This window comes from Thermobia domestica, chromosome 8, assembly GCF_964235325.1.
Source record: "Thermobia domestica chromosome 8, izTheDome1.hap1.1, whole genome shotgun sequence".
NCBI classification, from domain to species: Eukaryota; Metazoa; Arthropoda; class Insecta; order Zygentoma; family Lepismatidae; genus Thermobia; species Thermobia domestica.
The window spans coordinates 86,452,137-86,465,821 of NC_137461.1; the positions used below are offsets into that span (position 1 = coordinate 86,452,137).

Sequence of the window (13,685 nt, forward strand, 5' to 3'; positions counted from 1 at the left end):
TCATGCTGCTTAATCCCTAAAACAATGCAACTGTTTAGGTATTCTCAGGTATGCATATGTATGTTTTCTGTATCATGTATATACATAACAATTTTGATTTTACAAGTGCTAAAATGTTTTCTGATATAAATATCAAATTCTCGGAACTTCCCCACTAATGTAGTGACTAGCATGTGCGCCTTTCCTGTATGTGGCCCGGGTTCGATTCCTAATAGAAGATAATTTGTTTATATAGAGAATTAAACTCATTATCATCGGATTCCACCTTAAACTGTAGATACATGTCTCATATAGCCTCGATGCTGGAAGGGGGTATGCTAAATTTCAACAAACAAACAAGTTCTCGACTTTCTAAAAGGTTCTATACGTCAGAAAATTAAATTCTTATCTTTATTTCATTGTACATACCTTAAGTTGTCAGTAAAAAATTCCATATATATTTAATGGCTGTTTAAATGTTAACAACATTGAAGTTCTGGGAGAAAGAAAAAAAACTGTTTCTTCATAGTGTATGCTTCAATGCAATATTGCAAAAAATGAAATGAAATTTTTAATAATGTCCTACATTTATGCTCTGTAGATTATAGGGGAAAGATGATTCATGAAAGTGAATCACTATAGAAGAATCAGTGAAATGACAATATTTTAGGAAACGACAGAGCTCCGAGAAACCCCCAGACACAATGTTACTCACCATAAACTTACATGGCGGCCTGGAATCGAACCAGCCAACCCCTCTCCAGATGTGTGCGCTCTACCATTAATCCAACGTGTCCGCTTCTAATATGAAGATTTGTAACTCCGAAAAAAGAATGTTACTTTTCGTGAGTGAAAATTCGCTTTTGTTGTTGATTTGTATTAATGTTCGATTATTCTTAATAATAAATATTTCAGTGTTCTTGTTAGTTGATCCTGAGGTGGGCGAACCCTCACACAGTACAGACGAAATGAAGACCCAGAAACAGAAAAGAAAGGATGGACAATGCCCTGCAAAGTACTCTCAATATCCGGTTGGTGACACCTACAATCAAATCATGTCCATCCCACATCAACGTAATTCAGAGAGTTCATGCATGAGTATTGAACTTGACAACAATAACTTTCAAGTACTGTATCTGCAAAAGATATTATTTACAAAGTTTGAGTTAAAAGAGAATGAAGAACTGACTAGTGTTGTTGAATAAAACTGATAACTGTATAAATCTGTAAGAATATGGTATTGTTCGTCGATGCGGAAGTTGGTCATTAACACAACGAGATGAACACAAGCTAAGGATATCCGAAAACAAATACAACAGGATTAACACAAGCTAAAGGTACACGAAAACAAACACAATGGGATGAACACAAGCTAAAAGTATCCGAAAACAAACAGAACGGGATAAATACAAGCTAAGGGGATCCGGAAACAGTCTAGAACAGGTGCACATTCATGTGGGATATATGCTAGGTCCGGACCCCCTCCCCAAACTTCGTTACTCGACATACATTTGTACACTTTCTTAAAAAAAACTATTTTTTTTTTTAATGAGGAGAAATGATTGATATAAGCTAATATTTGATCTTACACTTCAACTGTACATTTTCTTTCCTTATAAAAGAATTTAGTTGTGTGATTTTTTGTGAGAAAATCGACGCCACTGCTTAATTACTTATCGTCTTTAAGGTGCAGAATAATATTGGTTCAATACTACATATCTTGTAAAATGAAATGAAATCTTTGAGTTTTACGTCCCACGGTTATGCCGGTTGGGCTAAAGGAGACGGTGATTATGAGAGATGAGTGAAATGGTGGAATGAAGAAAGTGGGAGGAAACGGGAGAACCCCGAGAAAACCCACGAGCACGGTGTTTGTCCACCACAAAGTTCACTTGGCGGGGGCTGGGATCGAACTCGGCACCCCAAGCACCAGAGGTGAACGCTCTACCACTGAGCCACCGCGCCCCCTACATATCTTGTAATATTGGATCTTACAAAACTTGGGACTCCTCCTAACAAAAATTTTTCGGTGCGCGCCTGGTCTCGAGGAAATTTTTTGTGCCGAAAGGGACAAACAAATGGATGAATGGAAACAGTACCGTAACGGGAAACTCATTAATATATATGCGTATCTTAGCAGATATAGAAGTCAAGGCATCTAAAACGAAAGCGACACGTCGCTGAATCAGTTGGGAAACTCGTGTGGGGTGTATAGAGTTCTAGTTGGAAAACCTTTAGGTAAGAGATCTCTGAGTAGGACTAGAAGAACATAAAACAAGAAAATAGAACAGATTTGGTGTCCGACAAATTTTGTTCCGTCTAGATAGATTTGGTATAGGACAAGGGTGTCATTTCACGTTTTGCTTGGAAGGGGGGGGGGGATCCTTCACCGATATAAGTAGAGCATACTGATGATTAATAGAATCACTACTTCCTGCGGGTCCATACAGTCCAATGATATTCTTTTGTTGCTATGGCAGTGAACCTCCGATTCCTTAAAAGTCGTAGAGTTTGTTGGTATCCATAAATAGTTGGTAACGTTCAAGAGCTAACATTATAGTTACAAAAAGAAACGAAAGGTCATAGGTAAACAGTCAGCCATCTTACTTTGCCAAGTCTCTGATTCGATTTCGCAGCCGGCCACATTGATGGAGATTTTTCCAGAGTCTTCTCTTGGTATAGTATCACCAGACAAGTGCAGGTAAGTATCTTTAAACATAAATCATTGTCAATTTAAATCTTTACTTCCCTATTTCCATTACTAATATATCCCTTCTAAAAGGTCTCATAGCTGGATGTGAAACTTGTTAAATAAATATACAGTGGAGACCCGCTAATCCGACCTAATTGGGACACAACCCTGTTCGGATTACATGATTGTACGGCTTAGCCGGAATAACAGTAAAATCGCGGTTTGAAGCGGGTGAACGGGTCTAGTGTGTTGCAATATATAGAATATAGTAGTTCAAAACACATTTTCTGACTACAGTATATGTACTGTAGTGGGAAAATGTTAAAAATGTTGGAAGAACTTTATTTTTCCACGTACAGTACGCACAGTACGTAGTTACAAATCTTTCTGTTAGAAGTATTATTATATTTGTGTGTGTGTTTAACGGAAGTTTACTTTGTTTTCTACGAAAACAACTCCTATTTTCATCTTGTTAACTATTAATTTCCTAAAACTGAGTATTTTTGCCAAAAATAAAATAAAATAAAACTTTCCTCCCGGACCTGTTCGGATTACCGGGACTCCACTGTATATTATGAAATATGAAATCAATGTTTTATAGACACTGCGAACTCAGTTAATAAGGTAGAGAATTGATTTTGAGTTTAGCGTCCCATTCAGCAGCGAAGCTATACGAGACGTGGACCTATAGATTAACGTGGAAGCCGAACCATATGAGTTTCTGTTGGGAATCAAATTCGGATCTCGTACGTCAAACGCGCGTAAGCTAACCGCTTAGCTACGAATGAGCTCGAGGCAGAGAGGCAAAGGAAGTAGAATAGCCACTTGATGAACTAATATTTCAAAAGGGAATTGGAAAATTTATCTCTGAACTTTGAATAGGTTAAGGAACTGAATCATCTATCAAACATAATGCAGCTAGTAATAAAGATGCGTAAAACTGCATATTTCATATTCTGCCATAAAAAAAACCCACTCATTTTTTTTAAAAAACGAATAAAATTTAATTCCTACATCGAATATACAGTTGTATGATTCTGATATAACATATTACAACATTGGTAACTGAGATTATATCATGATCTGAATTAAAATAATTGGGTTAATTGGCATATTTTCAGCCTTCTTCACGCTACGAAAATTTTCCAACGATATATTTTTTTCTTTCATATCACACAATTACGAGCAAATACACTTCAGGATTAAAAAGCAATCTCATTACACTTCCTTAGCTGAAATTGGGTTTCATGTAGAAAATACTAGTTTGGTTTGCACTTTACTGAATTTTGATATTACAAATTTAAATGAAACTAGTAGTTCCTCCAGGCTTTCGGCTTGCTGTATATTATAGGTTAAAATCCTGCTTGGTAATTAAAAGTTCTAATTGTTTTTATTTATAAACGAAATGTAAAAAAAAAAGAAAAAAAAGAAAAATGTTAGACCGTTAACTCGTACAAAGCTAGTTCGATTTTGATTATTTTTGGTACATGAGTGGACCCTGGCCGAACTCAGGTTTTCATCACGTTAGTTTTTCGAAGGGGGCTTATCCTAAGAAGGTAAAGGGGTTCCAAAACTTATGTCAAAAATACAATAATTCACGAGACCATCAAGGAAGATAAATAAGCTAGGTACATAAACTCCTCATTAAAAATAACAGCACATGTGTCCTGGTGTTTTTTGAAAACTTCCGTCTTAAGGGGGGAAGGCAAGAGGCATTTTCTGTATAAATAAAAATGAATATAACGATGTTTGGCGACCACCTTCTCTAAACCTCTGCATCGAATTTGATGACTTTTGGTACATGAGTTGACCATGGCTTAACTTAGGTTTTTATCGCATTATCAGTGCGATGGGGAGAAAGATATGAGATGTAAAAACAATCTAAAACGAATTATATTAATGTCTAATAGATAGTTCTCGGAGTCGCTGAGATGAATAAATGACATTTCCGATGGTATTTATTCAAATTTTACTCGTATTGGCATTGGCATGAGAAGGGATCAGAGGAAGGGATAACATTACGGATTTACATAATTACATTTTCTGTTGAAATGCTTATCCCAAGCGAAGACCTATTCTGACCTATTCTGACCGTACGAAGAACGGGCATTTTAGCTAGTTATTGTAGAAATACACAAGCATTAACGCATATCTAAGTATAGTTACGTAACTTGTCACAGTTTGAAAGAATTAAATTGAAATAATGCAGTTCTAAAGTTGCAATTAGATTTTCACAATAATTATATATCGACCCTATGCAAACTGACTGTACACTAACGCCATCTATTTGTGTCAGACAAGCAGCGAAGGTAGCGACAGTATTTGCGTGACTGTAAAGGGAATAGCAATTAGCGTTTCACACAAAATGAGACGTTTCCCTTTTACAATGATATATTTTAATATTATTTTGACCTTATTTTTATAGTAGGTTATTAATACTGTGTCATGTATTCAACTTATGTTAAATTTTATAAATTTGTAGTATTTTGATAAAAGAAAGTAGTTCATTTCTAACCTAACTCACTTCCTACAAAAACGAAGATCGACAAACAAGAGTGAAAATAATAAATATAGAAAATGAAAGCAGGAAGATACACAGGTGAAAATGCAAATTAAAAACTGTATAAACTGCCTTTAAAATAAACAATGGTTATTCGAAGGATTTCTGATCACTCTAGTGATTCAGGTCTCTTTGGAAACTGGTCAACTTAATCTTACTTAGAATAAAAGACATCAATAGGACATACCCTGGAAGTGAGAAAATGATATTCAGAAATCGAGGATCAATATGCATAACCTTAAAAGAAAATCTTTTGAATGATTCAGATTTCAAAATTATGAACTGAATAATGCCTACAATTCGGTTTAAGATTTATTAAAAATATATATAAAAAATCATCGCCTAGTTCTAATTAAATTTGGTGCACTGTAAGTAAATGAAAGATGCAGTGCCTTGTAGGATGCTTTCAGGTTGTACTTGAAGTTTGTTAGATATATAAATAAAATATCTTTAACCACTGTACATTACTATGAGAAAGTTGAACAAAACCAAAAATCGGTCAGGAGAGTTGTTAAAACTTATTTGGCAACACCCACTTAGACAAGTTCTTCACGCCACTGCGCCAGAGGAAGAAAAACATCATATTCGCCATCCCCGAGTGGTACTGGCACAACTTCAGAGCATAATGTTACAGTCGGCTTCGAAGAGACAATGTAAAGGAATTGAACCGTATACATTTTACGAGCAGGATGTAGGAAATCTTGACGATAACTTTATATAAAAACAAGAGGAAAACAAACGAAATTTTAGTGATACCAATTTTTACGAACATGTGTTCCATTATCTCGGTCTATCTAATTAGGTAATATTAAAATCCCTGAGCTTTATCGCCGCAGAAACGAAAACTGTCAGTAGAGCCTATTCAGGCATAAATCAGCATTGCTATATCAAGTGAAATTGTGCATCTCTTGAATTTGTAATTCATACATAGTCCCTTAAAACAGGAAGTTTGATCGGGAATATGTATGATATAACAAGGTAAAATTATTCTCCCTATGAGATTTCTGATTGTGGAAGAAAAATTCGTTTTCCATTGATTTTAGATTTTTCTTACACTGCATGCATTTTAACTTTTAACCTCAAAAGAACGTTTAAAAGATTTAGTTTGTGCATATTCCCATAATTCTGTTGTAAATGGACAGGTTAAAATTACAGTAGTGTAAGTGACTCTTTTTCTAAAAGAAAGAAGACATAGAAACTAGACCTAGAAAAGTCAATCTGTTAACAGAAAACGAAAGTTAGAGCTTCACTCAATTGCTAAGAGATTGCAGTTGAAGTTTTAGTGGTAAAGGAAATAGTTGTTTTGTTTTCGAATTTGTTACAGTATTTTCCGTGTTAATTTCCAGAAAAAAATGTGGCTTATAGCAAAATCCAACTTTGATGACTAGACGTCAAAGATTAAAGTTCTGCAGAGGAAAAAAAATCGCATGTGTACTAGGCAAGTCAAGATTTACATGCCAAGCTTTATTAAGATCGGATGAGCTGTGTTAACCGATTGTGATGTGTACTGTCCATATGCTTGATGTTTTAAAATATAAAGATCAAATGATGGACGGTAATGAAACTTTTAATTCGCGAAATTTTCATATTGTTCGAAGTAGATAAAGTAGGAATTATATTTCTATGGCCTTTTAAGCCTGCCAGATATGAAGGATGACGTCCTTCGCGAACACACTACCCGGGGAAGTGAGGAAGGGAAAAAAGGATTGGAGAAGGAGACAAGGAGAGAAGTATCCTGGGACCTTTATGTTAGGTAACATCCTTGTGTGAGTGAGAAAAACTCAGGAAAGAACTCATTCAGCATGATTAGCCTGAAAAAGAGTTTTACACCTTTCCGACCGAGTGTTCTCACCGGAAATCGAACCCGAGACCACTCGCTTGACGTTATTGAAAAAAATTAAGAACAAATTACGAACTGATTTGCAAAGGTTATTCAAAAATAAAACTTAGCCCACATCACTGGTCTAGTGGCTAGTTATCGCGTCTTTGATGCACGGGGTCCCAGTTTTGATTCCCGATGGAAGATTATTTAAACATATGATGGTGGTTCGTATTCAACCTTGAATTGTAAGGTCCATGTGGCATTAGCTTCGATGCTAAAAAAAAAATGACACTAAATTTCAAACAAGAACCAAAATAAATTACAAGACTGAAGTAAAACAATCGATACAACAATCTTGAAGAACATTGCAATAACAACAACAACAACAAAATCTTGAGTTAAATACTGTGTTTTGATGCCGAATTATTTCACAGACAGTTTATTTGAACTTGTATCAAAATTATTTCGCGGCATTGAACCACCGGGTTCCATAGGCCACAGAGTTAGTTAGTTACTTTGTTCTATGTCCGTCTGTTCGCCCGTTCTCCCGTCTGTCGAGAGCAAAAGCGGTAGGAAATAGTGGGAAGCGATTTTTCAATTTTATTTATTTATTTGGAATCGATTGAAAGTCCCAATAATAAGTTCCATTTCCTCTATTGCCCCTCTGTTCAAAACGGAAGTAGTTGAAATCAACCACTTCCGGTTTCAGCATTGACCACCATAGAGCGAAAACGGTAATAGATAGTGAGAAAAGTTTTCTTTAATCAATTCAAGTGTCTCAAGAATAGACACTAGTTCCATCCCTATCTTTGAACTAAAACCGTAAGAGTTAGAATACTCTGCCACTTTCGATTTCTATATTGCTCTTCATAGAATGCTACCATTCACCCCAGATAGGTGTCTTGTTCCTACCATTTTTCTTTAAATATACCACGCCTCCCAAGACAGTGGTTTCTAACGTCTTTCATTTGTGTTCACCCTAGAAGTGTATTTCCTACAGTACATGCATTTTACTATACCTACTATAGCAAATCCAAATTTCAATTATTATTATTATTATTATTATTATTATTATTATTATTATTATTATTATTATTATTATTATTATTATTATTATTATTATTATATAAATTTAATTATTACATACTTTTCTGAAGTTACGTAAATTGAGGTGTGTGCATATGGAATCAAAGCGTCAGAAACAAGAGTAGTAATAAGCTATATTTACTTTTTTTTTAAAAAAAAAAAGGAAGAAGAATGTTAACTGGAATACCTTGCTTAAGATATATATTTAAATATATAAAAAATATCACAAGTACTGAAAGAAATGACTGTACATTCTCGCTAATGTTCGAAACAAAAGCTTTTCGAGCTTTCCGAAGAAAACAATCCAACTGAATGCATAACAAGCAGTTTTGAAATTTAAAAATTAAAATTTATTTATTTTTCAGTTGTGTAACCAAAATATTTCATTTCTGACGCAAGGAGACACAGTAGTTCAGTGACAGTTCTGGTTGTAAGGATTCCTGGTTTGATCCTAGAGCAAGTGAGTTTCTGGTGGACAATATCGTGTATGTGGGATTTTCCCCGAAATTCTCCCGTTCCCCCCTCCATTTTCATTCCATCATTTTTTTTTCGTTAACATTCTCTGTCAATGATTATCCGTCCCCTTTAGCCTAAAGGGTATACACATGAGACGTTAAATTAAAGATTTATTATTTTTATTTTTCATTTTTTTTCTTTTTTTCCTTCTTTCTTGCTAAATTTATGTTCAAGAAATGCTGGGCGCCAGTGGCGCAGATTTCTGTATTATTTGGAGGGGGGCGTTCAGGTATGTGTGTTTTGTTATCAGATACCCAACCTAAGATCTCTCTCTCTCTCTCTCTCTCTCTCTCTCTATATATATATATATATATATATATATATATATATATATATATATATATATATATATATATATATATATATATATATATATATATATATATATATATATAGATAGATAGATAGATAGATATATATATAGATAGATAGATAGATATATATATAGATAGATAGATAGATAGATAGATAGATAGATAGATAGATAGATAGATAGATAGATAGATAGATAGATAGATAGATAGATATAGATATATATCTATATAACTTAGACCTCTATCATTGATCTTTCCGTAATGTTAATCTAACTTGTGTAAATAATATAAAGTGCGACCTTTTCAGTTCAGGATGATATTTAGTTGGTCAAATAGCGCACGTTGAACGCAGTGAAGTGTGGTTATCACATTGACTCGTAACTCAATTGTTTTCCATTTTCTTGGCGAGCGCAAGTTACTAATTAATGACTAGTAAATCTAATCATTGCGCTGTTACAGCATTGGTTAAATTAAATATTTAATTTCAAACTAACATTCCGATTGATGGATCTAAACAATATTTAGACGTATATACGTATATATTTAACGTTTAGAATAATTCCATGATCCTCACCAGTATTGATTTGTTCTTTCTCTCAAGTATTTAGTCAGCGTCATTATATCTGCCAGGGTATGCACTGGCCCCACCCTAGTTTAAGCAATGTAGTTATCTTGTCACTTTCTAGTATCAGTATGCACAAATACAAAAGAATATAATTAGCATTTTCATAATATATTCAGTGTTTAGAAACATGTTTTCAAATGATCATTATGACGACTAGAAAGTTGTGTTTCGAAATTCCGGCTTTGCTCTTTAACTTTTGCAATATTCATTTTCTAAAAAAAATGTTCAAATGGAATGAGTGGATAACAACACAGAAAGATATTGTCTTTACATTTTTGTAGATTTCTACGTATCAAGTGGCTATTGCCCCCTTATCATTAGTCGTGAGTTGAATTTCTCTAGAGGACAAAGTCTAGGGAGCAGATAAGCAAAATGGTAACTGAATATTTAATTTTCCATCGTTTACATCTATGTTATTACTTAGGTATACTCGATTATTTTAAGATCTCCTCCTCCCCTTGGTATAATGGCATATCTGGTAGTATATACATTTTTTTAAATATTCTCCAGGTTCTGTGTCCCTATCAAATTGAATTAGGTAGAAAAGTGATTATGATTAAGAGACAAATGGCTCCGTTAGGGCGAATTAACAAAAAGTGGTTATAACGCACTTGCCTTTCGTGCGCGGAGTCCCAAGTTCGATTCTCGGTAGGAGAGTCTTGAATCTTGAACGCTTGTTTGTGGATCCACCTTAAACTATGAGTCTATGTGTCATATGATGTCCTCGGTACTGAAAAGAGACGCTAAACTCAAATCAACCAAAAATTGCTTATTTAAAGTAAACACGACATAATGTAACGAAAGAAATTAAATATCTTTGTTCTCTGCCTTTTGTTTTGTAATTTTACTTCAAGATCTAAGGATCCAGTTTCTCAACATCTCAGATTTGTTTGTTAATTAAAGTTATCGTCTCTTTTCAGCGCCGAGGCTATTTAAGATATGAACATATAGTTTAAGGTAGAATCCGAATCATAGTCTCAGCAATGATATCCTAGAAAAGATGATTTTTTGAAAGTATCTTTCCGACATTCATCTGTTAGCTCTATTATTTTCCCTCTTTGTTAACATTTCTACCGGTTTCCAGACTTTTTCCCGAGACTACATACCAAGGGACATGAACAGACAGTTTTCTTTAATATTTTCATCCAAGCTATTATTTTTATCCAAGCTGCTTCCTCATAGCCGAATGGTACACGAAATGGTGTAGTAAAGCGGTTTTAGGGATTAGGGTGATGATCGTGAGATAAAACCCGTAGTGGCTTCGAGTCCTACTGAAGAACATGGGTATTTTTTTACTGTCCTCGATATTTCTGTCTTCATATCAGTGGCTGATCTAGCATGGGGCCGGGGGCTTAGGCCCAGTGTTTTTTGAGTAACAAAAATAATTTATGCTATTATTTATATATTTCTTGAAAGTTTATAGTAAACTAATGATGTACATATCATAATCTGGGTTCTGGTTGGTCCCCTAGTTTTTACCTTCTAAATTCGACACTCTAGTCTACTGTCAGAAACTTTTTTTTTTTTTTTTTTTTTTTTTGGGCGTATTCTTACTTTAAAAAAATAGTGCGTACGCCTTTAATGCATGAGGTCCCAAGTTCCATCCCATGTTAAAGCAAAGTCCTTTTATATTGACTCAACATTGTGAAGCAGATAAGGAGCTACTTGATTAAGAAGCCATAGGATTATGGGTGAAATACACCATAAATAGTTGACGTTGAATAATGACTGAATATTCATTATTCAGTTAAACATGCACCATCGGCTGGTCATCGCCTTTCATAATTTATATCGCCAAGGAGCTCAGTTGTGTTCTTATTCGATAACACTGAGTGAAGCAAAATTAAAAAAAAAAAAAAATCTTTGAAATAAAATAATTAGGTGGATGACCTGCAGCTATGTGCTTTCAGCGAAAACAGTTGATCACTGCAAATGAATACCGTAGTTTTTTTTGGTTTTTTTTTTGTATATACAGTTTTTAAACTGCCGTAGTTGATGGAATAAGGCGCGGATCAAAGGGGGGGGGGGCTATAGCCCTCCCTTGACGCTCAGGTATACACTGGATAAAATTGGCTTCAATCCTGATTTACATTAGATAAAGCTGCAAACTATGATTTAGCTCCTCCCTTGATCATATTCTGCATCAGCCACTGAATGAAACTATAAAAAGTGGAATAAGTGCTTCTTAAAATAAAGACACTGGAGAGAGAGGGGGAGAATAACGATATCTTTGGACGGATACAAAATTGTTCATCACGAACTTTTGAATTTCGAACTACTCGCGGGCGCTTTTACTGCTAAGCTATCATATCTCAATTTTCCGGAGAAAGAAAATATTTGATGATGATTCCGAACCCTCTTGACCTGCTCCTAGCTACAACTTTAACCTTACCTATCATTACTATTATTGATTTTCAGTGCTATGGGCACGGGGCTCAGTGATAGGGGCCCACCTTTAGTGCGTCATGTCACTGGTTCGATTGCAGGCCATGTGAATTTATAGTAGACAACATCGTGTCTATGGGTTCTCCCACATTTTGGATCCACCATTTCAATAATCATTTGACGTAAAACTAAACGATTTCATTTTCATTATAATTTTCAGTGGTAAAAAGAATAATAATTATTCAGAAATAAAAATAATAATAAATAAAACTTACCACTTTCATACGAATGTGTCATATTTATCACATACTGACATTATTACGACTTATAAAGTTCATTATGTTTTGTATATTGGACAGGTTCATTATTAAAGTCTGCGTATATCACATGTAATATAAATAAACACATTATTTCATCCACACAAATCACACACTCCTAACACGCGACGTAATTCTTAAGCCAAAAATTACAAAAAAAAAAAAAAAAGTAATTGTCTTATATTTTAAAATTACTCATTGAGTTTCAAGATTTTTTTTTTTTTTTTTTAAATTTCACCTATGGCACCTGTTTCATGATTTATCTTCCAGTCGAAGATCCCACGCGCCTTCTGAAACCACAAAACACTTCGCGGACACACTCATAACCAAACACAACACACTCGGTCAGAACGTCAGTCGGTACAAGGTTTCACTCTGTTGAATGTTGATACTCTTTTCTTTCTTTCTTTTACGCATGCGCGGATAATATTATTACGAAAAGTGTTGTGCCTGCAATTTGCGCGCTTGCTTCTTCAACACTTCGGCGAAAAAAACAAGAAAAGAAAATTCTTTCTTCCGTTTATTGCAACTCATATTTGCATTTTAAGAAACTATTTTCTAAAACGATTTATGAAACGAGAGCGAAAATGATTTATTTGTAAAATGAAATGAAATCTTTCAGTTTAACGTCCCACGTTTATACCCTTTAGGCTAAGGAAGACGGATGATTAAGGCAACTGAATATTGATGGGAGAATCGGTGAAATGAAAATTTGGGAGGAAACGAGAGTGCTCCGAGAAAACCCGCGAGCACGATGTTATCGACTACAAACTTACTTTGCCAGGAATCGAAGGAGGAACCCCGCGCACCAGAAGTGAGCGCTCTACCACTGAACCACCATTCCTCCCCTCTAAATCAGATCATTGAGTTATTTTTACATACTTAGTTTTGAAAAAGAAATGAAAAGAGGGCAGGTACATTGGATGATGCTGTTTAAAAGTGAATTGAAATGGAGGCGGGTGATTAATGAAAGTTAATTATTGTTGAAAATGAAATCAAATGAAATATTTCAGTTTTACGGCCCACGGTTATGCCGGCTAGGCTAAAGAAGAGTGATGATGAGAAATGAATGAAATGGTGGAATGAAGAGTGGGAGGAAACAGGAGAACACCGAGAAAAGCCAAGAACACGGTGTTTGTCCATCACAAAAGCGTAAAACCCATTTGGCGCAAGCTGGGATCGAACCAGGAACCCACGCACCAGAGGTAAACGCTCTACTACTGAGCCGCCGTGCCATCTAAAAGTGAATTATTGTGAAATTAAATTGCTGTGCTATCCTACCGGGAGTCGAACCAGAGACTACATACACCGAAAGCGCACTAGCTAGTCAATAGACCAGCTGGGAGGGCTAGATACGGCAGAAATGGAAATATTAAACGTAGCAATGAT

At 35.0% G+C, this 13,685-nt stretch overlaps 1 protein-coding gene across 8 annotated transcripts in view; it reads right to left on the reverse strand.

The window, feature by feature from the left end:
- The window catches only part of Rbp (RIMS binding protein), a 591,180-nt gene extending 578,526 nt beyond the window's left edge, over positions 1-12,654 (reverse strand). For 6 of the 8 annotated variants that reach the window (XM_081768676.1, XM_081768673.1, XM_081768675.1 and 3 more), the window contains exon 1: positions 12,255-12,646. The gene's annotated coding sequence lies outside the window, so the exon portion shown is untranslated. Of the gene's footprint in view, positions 1-12,254 lie in introns of all 8 variants that reach the window. The other 2 variants (XM_081768677.1, XM_081768681.1) reach the window with 2 other exon arrangements.
- Between the last annotated feature and the right edge of the window lie 1,031 nt (positions 12,655-13,685).